This window comes from Chiloscyllium plagiosum, unplaced genomic scaffold (genome assembly GCF_037043375.1).
Source record: "Chiloscyllium plagiosum isolate Xiang-an unplaced genomic scaffold, Cpla_swu_hap1 HiC_scaffold_55, whole genome shotgun sequence".
Classification (NCBI taxonomy): domain Eukaryota; kingdom Metazoa; phylum Chordata; class Chondrichthyes; order Orectolobiformes; family Hemiscylliidae; genus Chiloscyllium; species Chiloscyllium plagiosum.
Window position 1 is genome coordinate 441,063 of NW_028270194.1, and position 14,033 is coordinate 455,095.

Here is a 14,033-nt window from a genome sequence, read left to right on the forward strand (position 1 = left end):
AAACCCTAACCTGACGTGTACGTGAAGCTGCGAGAGTCAGGTACTGTACCGGCAGAATCTGGCAGTTTCGGATCAGCACTCAAGACGATTTTTTCATGCCAGCACAGGCCGAATCTGTGGAGATCAGCCAGTGGCTCAGGATCTCCCAGAGTGACAGATTTTCAGGGAGACAATGGCGTGACATTAGTGGAGGTGCGCAGCAAAGCATCAGCAAGGGAGAGGCACTGCTGGGCTCTCCTTCGATAGCTCAGCTGGTAGAGCGGAGGACTGTGGTCTGTCGCAAATCTGTCGTTCCTTAGATCGCCGGCTCGAAGGAGCCTCGGCTGCTTTTTGGAAAGAGTGCGCATTCACCAGCACGCGGGCCACAGCAACACAGATGAGCTGAAAACGCGACAACGCTTTCAGGACGCATCGGCACACACCCTTGCCTCTCTGCAACGAGTCAGCTGTCTCCCTGCCGCGGTTGCAGCTGACGGCCAGCAGGGTGCCCTTTTTTCAACCCCAACACACAAAAGCGCTTTGTGCTCACTGCAACCAAATGAAGTCTTCTATCAGTCAGGCGGGGCCCTGCGACGTCACCTCACGCTCGTGGTGGCTGCGCCAAGGTTGAAGTCGTTTCGACCTCCAGTCAGCAATTGCCATCTCCTCAGCACTTCTTTCCTCGTCCATGTGTCGTTCCGCCTCGCCTGAGTCCACCAGCTGCCGCTGCTGCACCTCCGACAAGTTGGTCGTTTCACCGAGACCGGCATCAGCAATGTTTGGTCTCAGCCGTCCGACGGATGAGAGAATTTCCTGCACATCCCGGAGCGTGGCTGCTTAGGATCCACTGCGGAAGGAGTGAAGTCAGGGCTGGCTGTCCAACTGGGGGATTAGCTCAAATGGTAGAGCGCTCGCTTTGCATGCGCGAGGTAGCGGGATCGATGCGCACATTCTCCACTTGCTTTTAAAACGGCAAGTGCAACCTCTCACTCGGCTGGTCTGCAGCAGCCGGAATACCGTTTGCGTACGCCGCCTCCCTGAGAGTGGTCCCGAAAGATCAAAAGCTTCACGCGTGAGCGACAGGCCGGTCCAGCGTAGGAAGAAAGTCGAGCTGCGCGGCGAAGGCAAACGCCAGCGGCGTGGACGTTTTTATCTCTGCGGGTGAAAGTCAGCTCCTTGAAAGGATCACACCGGCGGTGGGTGTAGCTGCCTGAGGTCAGCGGGCAGCACGTCCGGACGTGTTGGGAGGCAACTTGAACCGGTCGGTAAGCTGCGGCCCAAACCCTAACCTGACGTGTACGTGAAGCTGCGAGAGTCAGGTACTGTACCGGCAGAATCTGGCAGTTTCGGATCAGCACTCAAGACGATTTTTTCATGCCAGCACAGGCCGAATCTGTGGAGATCAGCCAGTGGCTCAGGATCTCCCAGAGTGACAGATTTTCAGGGAGACAATGGCGTGACATTAGTGGAGGTGCGCAGCAAAGCATCAGCAAGGGAGAGGCACTGCTGGGCTCTCCTTCGATAGCTCAGCTGGTAGAGCGGAGGACTGTGGTCTGTCGCAAATCTGTCGTTCCTTAGATCGCCGGCTCGAAGGAGCCTCGGCTGCTTTTTGGAAAGAGTGCGCATTCACCAGCACGCGGGCCACAGCAACACAGATGAGCTGAAAACGCGACAACGCTTTCAGGACGCATCGGCACACACCCTTGCCTCTCTGCAACGAGTCAGCTGTCTCCCTGCCGCGGTTGCAGCTGACGGCCAGCAGGGTGCCCTTTTTTCAACCCCAACACACAAAAGCGCTTTGTGCTCACTGCAACCAAATGAAGTCTTCTATCAGTCAGGCGGGGCCCTGCGACGTCACCTCACGCTCGTGGTGGCTGCGCCAAGGTTGAAGTCGTTTCGACCTCCAGTCAGCAATTGCCATCTCCTCAGCACTTCTTTCCTCGTCCATGTGTCGTTCCGCCTCGCCTGAGTCCACCAGCTGCCGCTGCTGCTCCTCCGACAAGTTGGTCGTTTCACCGAGACCGGCATCAGCAATGTTTGGTCTCAGCCGTCCGACGGATGAGAGAATTTCCTGCACATCCCGGAGCGGGGCTGCTTAGGATCCACTGCGGAAGGAGTGAAGTCAGGGCTGGCTGTCCAACTGGGGGATTAGCTCAAATGGTAGAGCGCTCGCTTTGCATGCGCGAGGTAGCGGGATCGATGCGCGCATTCTCCACTTGCTTTTAAAACGGCAAGTGCAACCTCTCACTCGGCTGGTCTGCAGCAGCCGGAATACCGTTTGCGTACGCCGTCTCCCTGAGAGTGGTCCCGAAAGATCAAAAGCTTCACGCGTGAGCGACAGGCCGGTCCAGCGTAGGAAGAAAGTCGAGCTGCGCGGCGAAGGCAAACGCCAGCGGCGTTGACGTTTTTATCTCTGCGGGTGAAAGTCAGCTCCTTGAAAGGATCACACCGGCGGTGGGTGTAGCTGCCTGAGGTCAGCGGGCAGCACGTCCGGACGTGTTGGGAGGCAACTTGAACCGGTCGGTAAGCTGCGGCCCAAACCCTAACCTGACGTGTACATGAAGCGAGAGTCAGGTACTGTACCGGCAGAATCTGGCAGTTTCGGATCAGCACTCAAGACGATTTTTTCATGCCAGCACAGGCCGAATCTGTGGAGATCAGCCAGTGGCTCAGGATCTCCCAGAGTGACAGATTTTCAGGGAGACAATGGCGTGACATTAGTGGAGGTGCGCAGCAAAGCATCAGCAAGGGAGAGGCACTGCTGGGCTCTCCTTCGATAGCTCAGCTGGTAGAGCGGAGGACTGTGGTCTGTCGCAAATCTGTCGTTCCTTAGATCGCCGGCTCGAAGGAGCCTCGGCTGCTTTTTGGAAAGAGTGCGCATTCACCAGCACGCGGGCCACAGCAACACAGATGAGCTGAAAACGCGACAACGCTTTCAGGACGCATCGGCACACACCCTTGCCTCTCTGCAACGAGTCAGCTGTCTCCCTGCCGCGGTTGCAGCTGACGGCCAGCAGGGTGCCCTTTTTTCAACCCCAACACACAAAAGCGCTTTGTGCTCACTGCAACCAAATGAAGTCTTCTATCAGTCAGGCGGGGCCCTGCGACGTCACCTCACGCTCGTGGTGGCTGCGCCAAGGTTGAAGTCGTTTCGACCTCCAGTCAGCAATTGCCATCTCCTCAGCACTTCTTTCCTCGTCCATGTGTCGTTCCGCCTCGCCTGAGTCCACCAGCTGCCGCTGCTGCTCCTCCGACAAGTTGGTCGTTTCACCGAGACCGGCATCAGCAATGTTTGGTCTCAGCCGTCCGACGGATGAGAGAATTTCCTGCACATCCCGGAGCGTGGCTGTTTAGGATCCACTGCGGAAGGAGTGAAGTCAGGGCTGGCTGTCCAACTGGGGGATTAGCTCAAATGGTAGAGCGCTCGCTTTGCATGCGAGAGGTAGCGGGATCGATGCCCGCATTCTCCACTTGCTTTTAAAACGGCAAGTGCAACCTCTCACTCGGCTGGTCTGCAGCAGCCGGAATACCGTTTGCGTACGCCGCCTCCCTGAGAGTGGTCCCGAAAGATCAAAAGCTTCACGCGTGAGCGACAGGCCGGTCCAGCGTAGGAAGAAAGTCGAGCTGCGCGGCGAAGGCAAACGCCAGCGGCGTTGACGTTTTTATCTCTGCGGGTGAAAGTCAGCTCCTTGAAAGGATCACACCGGCGGTGGGTGTAGCTGCCTGAGGTCAGCGGGCAGCACGTCCGGACGTGTTGGGAGGCAACTTGAACCAGTCGGTAAGCTGCGGCCCCAACCCTAACCTGACGTGTACGTGAAGCTGCGAGAGTCAGGTACTGTACCGGCAGAATCTGGCAGTTTCGGATCAGCACTCAAGACGATTTTTTCATGCCAGCACAGGCCGAATCTGTGGAGATCAGCCAGTGGCTCAGGATCTCCCAGAGTGACAGATTTTCAGGGAGACAATGGCGTGACATTAGTGGAGGTGCGCAGCAAAGCATCAGCAAGGGAGAGGCACTGCTGGGCTCTCCTTCGATAGCTCAGCTGGTAGAGCGGAGGACTGTGGTCTGTCGCAAATCTGTCGTTCCTCAGATCGCCGGCTCGAAGGAGCCTCGGCTGCTTTTTGGAAAGAGTGCGCATTCACCAGCACGCAGGCCACAGCAACACAGATGAGCTGAAAACGCGACAACGCTTTCAGGACGCATCGGCACACACCCTTGCCTCTCTGCAACGAGTCAGCTGTCTCCCTGCCGCGGTTGCAGCTGACGGCCAGCAGGGTGCCCTTTTTTCAACCCCAACACACAAAAGCGCTTTGTGCTCACTGCAACCAAATGAAGTCTTCTATCAGTCAGGCGGGGCCCTGCGACGTCACCTCACGCTCGTGGTGGCTGCGCCAAGGTTGAAGTCGTTTCGACCTCCAGTCAGCAATTGCCATCTCCTCAGCACTTCTTTCCTCGTCCATGTGTCGTTCCGCCTCGCCTGAGTCCACCAGCTGCCGCTGCTGCTCCTCCGACAAGTTGGTCGTTTCACCGAGACCGGCATCAGCAATGTTTGGTCTCAGCCGTCCGACGGATGAGAGAATTTCCTGCACATCCCGGAGCGTGGCTGCTTAGGATCCACTGCGGAAGGAGTGAAGTCAGGGCTGGCTGTCCAACTGGGGGATTAGCTCAAATGGTAGAGCGCTCGCTTTGCATGCGAGAGGTGGCGGGATCGATGCCCGCATTCTCCACTTGCTTTTAAAACGGCAAGTGCAACCTCTCACTCGGCTGGTCTGCAGCAGCCGGAATACCGTTTGCGTACGCCGCCTCCCTGAGAGTGGTCCCGAAAGATCAAAAGCTTCACGCGTGAGCGACAGGCCGGTCCAGCGTAGGAAGAAAGTCGAGCTGCGCGGCGAAGGCAAACGCCAGCGGCGTTGACGTTTTTATCTCTGCGGGTGAAAGTCAGCTCCTTGAAAGGATCACACCGGCGGTGGGTGTAGCTGCCTGAGGTCAGCGGGCAGCACGTCCGGACGTGTTGGGAGGCAACTTGAACCAGTCGGTAAGCTGCGGCCCAAACCCTAACCTGACGTGTACGTGAAGCTGCGAGAGTCAGGTACTGTACCGGCAGAATCTGGCAGTTTCGGATCAGCACTCAAGACGATTTTTTCATGCCAGCACAGGCCGAATCTGTGGAGATCAGCCAGTGGCTCAGGATCTCCCAGAGTGACAGATTTTCAGGGAGACAATGGCGTGACATTAGTGGAGGTGCGCAGCAAAGCATCAGCAAGGGAGAGGCACTGCTGGGCTCTCCTTCGATAGCTCAGCTGGTAGAGCGGAGGACTGTGGTCTGTCGCAAATCTGTCGTTCCTTAGATCGCCGGCTCGAAGGAGCCTCGGCTGCTTTTTGGAAAGAGTGCGCATTCACCAGCACGCGGGCCACAGCAACACAGATGAGCTGAAAACGCGACAACGCTTTCAGGACGCATCGGCACACACCCTTGCCTCTCTGCAACGAGTCAGCTGTCTCCCTGCCGCGGTTGCAGCTGACGGCCAGCAGGGTGCCCTTTTTTCAACCCCAACACACAAAAGCGCTTTGTGCTCACTGCAACCAAATGAAGTCTTCTATCAGTCAGGCGGGGCCCTGCGACGTCACCTCACGCTCGTGGTGGCTGCGCCAAGGTTGAAGTCGTTTCGACCTCCAGTCAGCAATTGCCATCTCCTCAGCACTTCTTTCCTCGTCCATGTGTCGTTCCGCCTCGCCTGAGTCCACCAGCTGCCGCTGCTGCTCCTCCGACAAGTTGGTCGTTTCACCGAGACCGGCATCAGCAATGTTTGGTCTCAGCCGTCCGACGGATGAGAGAATTTCCTGCACATCCCGGAGCGTGGCTGTTTAGGATCCACTGCGGAAGGAGTGAAGTCAGGGCTGGCTGTCCAACTGGGGGATTAGCTCAAATGGTAGAGCGCTCGCTTTGCATGCGAGAGGTAGCGGGATCGATGCCCGCATTCTCCACTTGCTTTTAAAACGGCAAGTGCAACCTCTCACTCGGCTGGTCTGCAGCAGCCGGAATACCGTTTGCGTACGCCGCCTCCCTGAGAGTGGTCCCGAAAGATCAAAAGCTTCACGCGTGAGCGACAGGCCGGTCCAGCGTAGGAAGAAAGTCGAGCTGCGCGGCGAAGGCAAACGCCAGCGGCGTTGACGTTTTTATCTCTGCGGGTGAAAGTCAGCTCCTTGAAAGGATCACACCGGCGGTGGGTGTAGCTGCCTGAGGTCAGCGGGCAGCACGTCCGGACGTGTTGGGAGGCAACTTGAACCAGTCGGTAAGCTGCGGCCCCAACCCTAACCTGACGTGTACGTGAAGCTGCGAGAGTCAGGTACTGTACCGGCAGAATCTGGCAGTTTCGGATCAGCACTCAAGACGATTTTTTCATGCCAGCACAGGCCGAATCTGTGGAGATCAGCCAGTGGCTCAGGATCTCCCAGAGTGACAGATTTTCAGGGAGACAATGGCGTGACATTAGTGGAGGTGCGCAGCAAAGCATCAGCAAGGGAGAGGCACTGCTGGGCTCTCCTTCGATAGCTCAGCTGGTAGAGCGGAGGACTGTGGTCTGTCGCAAATCTGTCGTTCCTCAGATCGCCGGCTCGAAGGAGCCTCGGCTGCTTTTTGGAAAGAGTGCGCATTCACCAGCACGCAGGCCACAGCAACACAGATGAGCTGAAAACGCGACAACGCTTTCAGGACGCATCGGCACACACCCTTGCCTCTCTGCAACGAGTCAGCTGTCTCCCTGCCGCGGTTGCAGCTGACGGCCAGCAGGGTGCCCTTTTTTCAACCCCAACACACAAAAGCGCTTTGTGCTCACTGCAACCAAATGAAGTCTTCTATCAGTCAGGCGGGGCCCTGCGACGTCACCTCACGCTCGTGGTGGCTGCGCCAAGGTTGAAGTCGTTTCGACCTCCAGTCAGCAATTGCCATCTCCTCAGCACTTCTTTCCTCGTCCATGTGTCGTTCCGCCTCGCCTGAGTCCACCAGCTGCCGCTGCTGCTCCTCCGACAAGTTGGTCGTTTCACCGAGACCGGCATCAGCAATGTTTGGTCTCAGCCGTCCGACGGATGAGAGAATTTCCTGCACATCCCGGAGCGTGGCTGCTTAGGATCCACTGCGGAAGGAGTGAAGTCAGGGCTGGCTGTCCAACTGGGGGATTAGCTCAAATGGTAGAGCGCTCGCTTTGCATGCGAGAGGTGGCGGGATCGATGCCCGCATTCTCCACTTGCTTTTAAAACGGCAAGTGCAACCTCTCACTCGGCTGGTCTGCAGCAGCCGGAATACCGTTTGCGTACGCCGCCTCCCTGAGAGTGGTCCCGAAAGATCAAAAGCTTCACGCGTGAGCGACAGGCCGGTCCAGCGTAGGAAGAAAGTCGAGCTGCGCGGCGAAGGCAAACGCCAGCGGCGTTGACGTTTTTATCTCTGCGGGTGAAAGTCAGCTCCTTGAAAGGATCACACCGGCGGTGGGTGTAGCTGCCTGAGGTCAGCGGGCAGCACGTCCGGACGTGTTGGGAGGCAACTTGAACCGGTCGGTAAGCTGCGGCCCAAACCCTAACCTGACGTGTACGTGAAGCTGCGAGAGTCAGGTACTGTACCGGCAGAATCTGGCAGTTTCGGATCAGCACTCAAGACGATTTTTTCATGCCAGCACAGGCCGAATCTGTGGAGATCAGCCAGTGGCTCAGGATCTCCCAGAGTGACAGATTTTCAGGGAGACAATGGCGTGACATTAGTGGAGGTGCGCAGCAAAGCATCAGCAAGGGAGAGGCACTGCTGGGCTCTCCTTCGATAGCTCAGCTGGTAGAGCGGAGGACTGTGGTCTGTCGCAAATCTGTCGTTCCTTAGATCGCCGGCTCGAAGGAGCCTCGGCTGCTTTTTGGAAAGAGTGCGCATTCACCAGCACGCGGGCCACAGCAACACAGATGAGCTGAAAACGCGACAACGCTTTCAGGACGCATCGGCACACACCCTTGCCTCTCTGCAACGAGTCAGCTGTCTCCCTGCCGCGGTTGCAGCTGACGGCCAGCAGGGTGCCCTTTTTTCAACCCCAACACACAAAAGCGCTTTGTGCTCACTGCAACCAAATGAAGTCTTCTATCAGTCAGGCGGGGCCCTGCGACGTCACCTCACGCTCGTGGTGGCTGCGCCAAGGTTGAAGTCGTTTCGACCTCCAGTCAGCAATTGCCATCTCCTCAGCACTTCTTTCCTCGTCCATGTGTCGTTCCGCCTCGCCTGAGTCCACCAGCTGCCGCTGCTGCTCCTCCGACAAGTTGGTCGTTTCACCGAGACCGGCATCAGCAATGTTTGGTCTCAGCCGTCCGACGGATGAGAGAATTTCCTGCACATCCCGGAGCGGGGCTGCTTAGGATCCACTGCGGAAGGAGTGAAGTCAGGGCTGGCTGTCCAACTGGGGGATTAGCTCAAATGGTAGAGCGCTCGCTTTGCATGCGCGAGGTAGCGGGATCGATGCGCGCATTCTCCACTTGCTTTTAAAACGGCAAGTGCAACCTCTCACTCGGCTGGTCTGCAGCAGCCGGAATACCGTTTGCGTACGCCGTCTCCCTGAGAGTGGTCCCGAAAGATCAAAAGCTTCACGCGTGAGCGACAGGCCGGTCCAGCGTAGGAAGAAAGTCGAGCTGCGCGGCGAAGGCAAACGCCAGCGGCGTTGACGTTTTTATCTCTGCGGGTGAAAGTCAGCTCCTTGAAAGGATCACACCGGCGGTGGGTGTAGCTGCCTGAGGTCAGCGGGCAGCACGTCCGGACGTGTTGGGAGGCAACTTGAACCAGTCGGTAAGCTGCGGCCCAAACCCTAACCTGACGTGTACGTGAAGCTGCGAGAGTCAGGTACTGTACCGGCAGAATCTGGCAGTTTCGGATCAGCACTCAAGACGATTTTTTCATGCCAGCACAGGCCGAATCTGTGGAGATCAGCCAGTGGCTCAGGATCTCCCAGAGTGACAGATTTTCAGGGAGACAATGGCGTGACATTAGTGGAGGTGCGCAGCAAAGCATCAGCAAGGGAGAGGCACTGCTGGGCTCTCCTTCGATAGCTCAGCTGGTAGAGCGGAGGACTGTGGTCTGTCGCAAATCTGTCGTTCCTTAGATCGCCGGCTCGAAGGAGCCTCGGCTGCTTTTTGGAAAGAGTGCGCATTCACCAGCACGCGGGCCACAGCAACACAGATGAGCTGAAAACGCGACAACGCTTTCAGGACGCATCGGCACACACCCTTGCCTCTCTGCAACGAGTCAGCTGTCTCCCTGCCGCGGTTGCAGCTGACGGCCAGCAGGGTGCCCTTTTTTCAACCCCAACACACAAAAGCGCTTTGTGCTCACTGCAACCAAATGAAGTCTTCTATCAGTCAGGCGGGGCCCTGCGACGTCACCTCACGCTCGTGGTGGCTGCGCCAAGGTTGAAGTCGTTTCGACCTCCAGTCAGCAATTGCCATCTCCTCAGCACTTCTTTCCTCGTCCATGTGTCGTTCCGCCTCGCCTGAGTCCACCAGCTGCCGCTGCTGCACCTCCGACAAGTTGGTCGTTTCACCGAGACCGGCATCAGCAATGTTTGGTCTCAGCCGTCCGACGGATGAGAGAATTTCCTGCACATCCCGGAGCGTGGCTGCTTAGGATCCACTGCGGAAGGAGTGAAGTCAGGGCTGGCTGTCCAACTGGGGGATTAGCTCAAATGGTAGAGCGCTCGCTTTGCATGCGCGAGGTAGCGGGATCGATGCGCACATTCTCCACTTGCTTTTAAAACGGCAAGTGCAACCTCTCACTCGGCTGGTCTGCAGCAGCCGGAATACCGTTTGCGTACGCCGCCTCCCTGAGAGTGGTCCCGAAAGATCAAAAGCTTCACGCGTGAGCGACAGGCCGGTCCAGCGTAGGAAGAAAGTCGAGCTGCGCGGCGAAGGCAAACGCCAGCGGCGTGGACGTTTTTATCTCTGCGGGTGAAAGTCAGCTCCTTGAAAGGATCACACCGGCGGTGGGTGTAGCTGCCTGAGGTCAGCGGGCAGCACGTCCGGACGTGTTGGGAGGCAACTTGAACCAGTCGGTAAGCTGCGGCCCAAACCCTAACCTGACGTGTACGTGAAGCTGCGAGAGTCAGGTACTGTACCGGCAGAATCTGGCAGTTTCGGATCAGCACTCAAGACGATTTTTTCATGCCAGCACAGGCCGAATCTGTGGAGATCAGCCAGTGGCTCAGGATCTCCCAGAGTGACAGATTTTCAGGGAGACAATGGCGTGACATTAGTGGAGGTGCGCAGCAAAGCATCAGCAAGGGAGAGGCACTGCTGGGCTCTCCTTCGATAGCTCAGCTGGTAGAGCGGAGGACTGTGGTCTGTCGCAAATCTGTCGTTCCTTAGATCGCCGGCTCGAAGGAGCCTCGGCTGCTTTTTGGAAAGAGTGCGCATTCACCAGCACGCGGGCCACAGCAACACAGATGAGCTGAAAACGCGACAACGCTTTCAGGACGCATCGGCACACACCCTTGCCTCTCTGCAACGAGTCAGCTGTCTCCCTGCCGCGGTTGCAGCTGACGGCCAGCAGGGTGCCCTTTTTTCAACCCCAACACACAAAAGCGCTTTGTGCTCACTGCAACCAAATGAAGTCTTCTATCAGTCAGGCGGGGCCCTGCGACGTCACCTCACGCTCGTGGTGGCTGCGCCAAGGTTGAAGTCGTTTCGACCTCCAGTCAGCAATTGCCATCTCCTCAGCACTTCTTTCCTCGTCCATGTGTCGTTCCGCCTCGCCTGAGTCCACCAGCTGCCGCTGCTGCTCCTCCGACAAGTTGGTCGTTTCACCGAGACCGGCATCAGCAATGTTTGGTCTCAGCCGTCCGACGGATGAGAGAATTTCCTGCACATCCCGGAGCGTGGCTGTTTAGGATCCACTGCGGAAGGAGTGAAGTCAGGGCTGGCTGTCCAACTGGGGGATTAGCTCAAATGGTAGAGCGCTCGCTTTGCATGCGAGAGATAGCGGGATCGATGCCCGCATTCTCCACTTGCTTTTAAAACGGCAAGTGCAACCTCTCACTCGGCTGGTCTGCAGCAGCCGGAATACCGTTTGCGTACGCCGCCTCCCTGAGAGTGGTCCCGAAAGATCAAAAGCTTCACGCGTGAGCGACAGGCCGGTCCAGCGTAGGAAGAAAGTCGAGCTGCGCGGCGAAGGCAAACGCCAGCGGCGTTGACGTTTTTATCTCTGCGGGTGAAAGTCAGCTCCTTGAAAGGATCACACCGGCGGTGGGTGTAGCTGCCTGAGGTCAGCGGGCAGCACGTCCGGACGTGTTGGGAGGCAACTTGAACCGGTCGGTAAGCTGCGGCCCAAACCCTAACCTGACGTGTACATGAAGCTGCGAGAGTCAGGTACTGTACCGGCAGAATCTGGCAGTTTCGGATCAGCACTCAAGACGATTTTTTCATGCCAGCACAGGCCAAATCTGTGGAGATCAGCCAGTGGCTCAGGATCTCCCAGAGTGACAGATTTTCAGGGAGACAATGGCGTGACATTAGTGGAGGTGCGCAGCAAAGCATCAGCAAGGGAGAGGCACTGCTGGGCTCTCCTTCGATAGCTCAGCTGGTAGAGCGGAGGACTGTGGTCTGTCGCAAATCTGTCGTTCCTTAGATCGCCGGCTCGAAGGAGCCTCGGCTGCTTTTTGGAAAGAGTGCGCATTCACCAGCACGCGGGCCACAGCAACACAGATGAGCTGAAAACGCGACAACGCTTTCAGGACGCATCGGCACACACCCTTGCCTCTCTGCAACGAGTCAGCTGTCTCCCTGCCGCGGTTGCAGCTGACGGCCAGCAGGGTGCCCTTTTTTCAACCCCAACACACAAAAGCGCTTTGTGCTCACTGCAACCAAATGAAGTCTTCTATCAGTCAGGCGGGGCCCTGCGACGTCACCTCACGCTCGTGGTGGCTGCGCCAAGGTTGAAGTCGTTTCGACCTCCAGTCAGCAATTGCCATCTCCTCAGCACTTCTTTCCTCGTCCATGTGTCGTTCCGCCTCGCCTGAGTCCACCAGCTGCCGCTGCTGCTCCTCCGACAAGTTGGTCGTTTCACCGAGACCGGCATCAGCAATGTTTGGTCTCAGCCGTCCGACGGATGAGAGAATTTCCTGCACATCCCGGAGCGTGGCTGTTTAGGATCCACTGCGGAAGGAGTGAAGTCAGGGCTGGCTGTCCAACTGGGGGATTAGCTCAAATGGTAGAGCGCTCGCTTTGCATGCGAGAGGTAGCGGGATCGATGCCCGCATTCTCCACTTGCTTTTAAAACGGCAAGTGCAACCTCTCACTCGGCTGGTCTGCAGCAGCCGGAATACCGTTTGCGTACGCCGCCTCCCTGAGAGTGGTCCCGAAAGATCAAAAGCTTCACGCGTGAGCGACAGGCCGGTCCAGCGTAGGAAGAAAGTCGAGCTGCGCGGCGAAGGCAAACGCCAGCGGCGTTGACGTTTTTATCTCTGCGGGTGAAAGTCAGCTCCTTGAAAGGATCACACCGGCGGTGGGTGTAGCTGCCTGAGGTCAGCGGGCAGCACGTCCGGACGTGTTGGGAGGCAACTTGAACCGGTCGGTAAGCTGCGGCCCAAACCCTAACCTGACGTGTACGTGAAGCTGCGAGAGTCAGGTACTGTACCGGCAGAATCTGGCAGTTTCGGATCAGCACTCAAGACGATTTTTTCATGCCAGCACAGGCCGAATCTGTGGAGATCAGCCAGTGGCTCAGGATCTCCCAGAGTGACAGATTTTCAGGGAGACAATGGCGTGACATTAGTGGAGGTGCGCAGCAAAGCATCAGCAAGGGAGAGGCACTGCTGGGCTCTCCTTCGATAGCTCAGCTGGTAGAGCGGAGGACTGTGGTCTGTCGCAAATCTGTCGTTCCTTAGATCGCCGGCTCGAAGGAGCCTCGGCTGCTTTTTGGAAAGAGTGCGCATTCACCAGCACGCGGGCCACAGCAACACAGATGAGCTGAAAACGCGACAACGCTTTCAGGACGCATCGGCACACACCCTTGCCTCTCTGCAACGAGTCAGCTGTCTCCCTGCCGCGGTTGCAGCTGACGGCCAGCAGGGTGCCCTTTTTTCAACCCCAACACACAAAAGCGCTTTGTGCTCACTGCAACCAAATGAAGTCTTCTATCAGTCAGGCGGGGCCCTGCGACGTCACCTCACGCTCGTGGTGGCTGCGCCAAGGTTGAAGTCGTTTCGACCTCCAGTCAGCAATTGCCATCTCCTCAGCACTTCTTTCCTCGTCCATGTGTCGTTCCGCCTCGCCTGAGTCCACCAGCTGCCGCTGCTGCTCCTCCGACAAGTTGGTCGTTTCACCGAGACCGGCATCAGCAATGTTTGGTCTCAGCCGTCCGACGGATGAGAGAATTTCCTGCACATCCCGGAGCGTGGCTGTTTAGGATCCACTGCGGAAGGAGTGAAGTCAGGGCTGGCTGTCCAACTGGGGGATTAGCTCAAATGGTAGAGCGCTCGCTTTGCATGCGAGAGGTAGCGGGATCGATGCCCGCATTCTCCACTTGCTTTTAAAACGGCAAGTGCAACCTCTCACTCGGCTGGTCTGCAGCAGCCGGAATACCGTTTGCGTACGCCGCCTCCCTGAGAGTGGTCCCGAAAGATCAAAAGCTTCACGCGTGAGCGACAGGCCGGTCCAGCGTAGGAAGAAAGTCGAGCTGCGCGGCGAAGGCAAACGCCAGCGGCGTTGACGTTTTTATCTCTGCGGGTGAAAGTCAGCTCCTTGAAAGGATCACACCGGCGGTGGGTGTAGCTGCCTGAGGTCAGCGGGCAGCACGTCCGGACGTGTTGGGAGGCAACTTGAACCGGTCGGTAAGCTGCGGCCCAAACCCTAACCTGACGTGTACGTGAAGCTGCGAGAGTCAGGTACTGTACCGGCAGAATCTGGCAGTTTCGGATCAGCACTCAAGACGATTTTTTCATGCCAGCACAGGCCGAATCTGTGGAGATCAGCCAGTGGCTCAGGATCTCCCAGAGTGACAGATTTTCAGGGAGACAATGGCGTGACATTAGTGGAGGTGCGC

General features: G+C 57.4%; 7 non-coding genes across 7 annotated transcripts; all 7 read left to right on the top strand.

Annotated features, from left to right (window-relative positions):
- The first annotated feature begins 3,376 nt into the window (after nt 1–3,376).
- Nucleotides 3,377–3,449, top strand: trnaa-ugc (transfer RNA alanine (anticodon UGC)). The gene has a single exon. It is a non-coding gene; the product is annotated as a tRNA-Ala (tRNA).
- A 1,185-nt stretch (nt 3,450–4,634) lies between these two features.
- On the top strand, nt 4,635–4,707 carry trnaa-ugc (transfer RNA alanine (anticodon UGC)). The gene has a single exon. It is a non-coding gene; the product is annotated as a tRNA-Ala (tRNA).
- Nucleotides 4,708–5,892: 1,185 nt separating this feature from the next.
- On the top strand, nt 5,893–5,965 carry trnaa-ugc (transfer RNA alanine (anticodon UGC)). The gene has a single exon. It is a non-coding gene; the product is annotated as a tRNA-Ala (tRNA).
- Nucleotides 5,966–7,150: 1,185 nt separating this feature from the next.
- trnaa-ugc (transfer RNA alanine (anticodon UGC)) lies at nt 7,151–7,223 on the top strand. Its single transcript has one exon. It is a non-coding gene; the product is annotated as a tRNA-Ala (tRNA).
- Nucleotides 7,224–10,924: 3,701 nt separating this feature from the next.
- Nucleotides 10,925–10,997, top strand: trnaa-ugc (transfer RNA alanine (anticodon UGC)). Its single transcript has one exon. It is a non-coding gene; the product is annotated as a tRNA-Ala (tRNA).
- A 1,185-nt stretch (nt 10,998–12,182) lies between these two features.
- Nucleotides 12,183–12,255, top strand: trnaa-ugc (transfer RNA alanine (anticodon UGC)). Its single transcript has one exon. It is a non-coding gene; the product is annotated as a tRNA-Ala (tRNA).
- Nucleotides 12,256–13,440: 1,185 nt separating this feature from the next.
- Nucleotides 13,441–13,513, top strand: trnaa-ugc (transfer RNA alanine (anticodon UGC)). The gene has a single exon. It is a non-coding gene; the product is annotated as a tRNA-Ala (tRNA).
- The last annotated feature ends 520 nt before the right edge of the window (nt 13,514–14,033 follow it).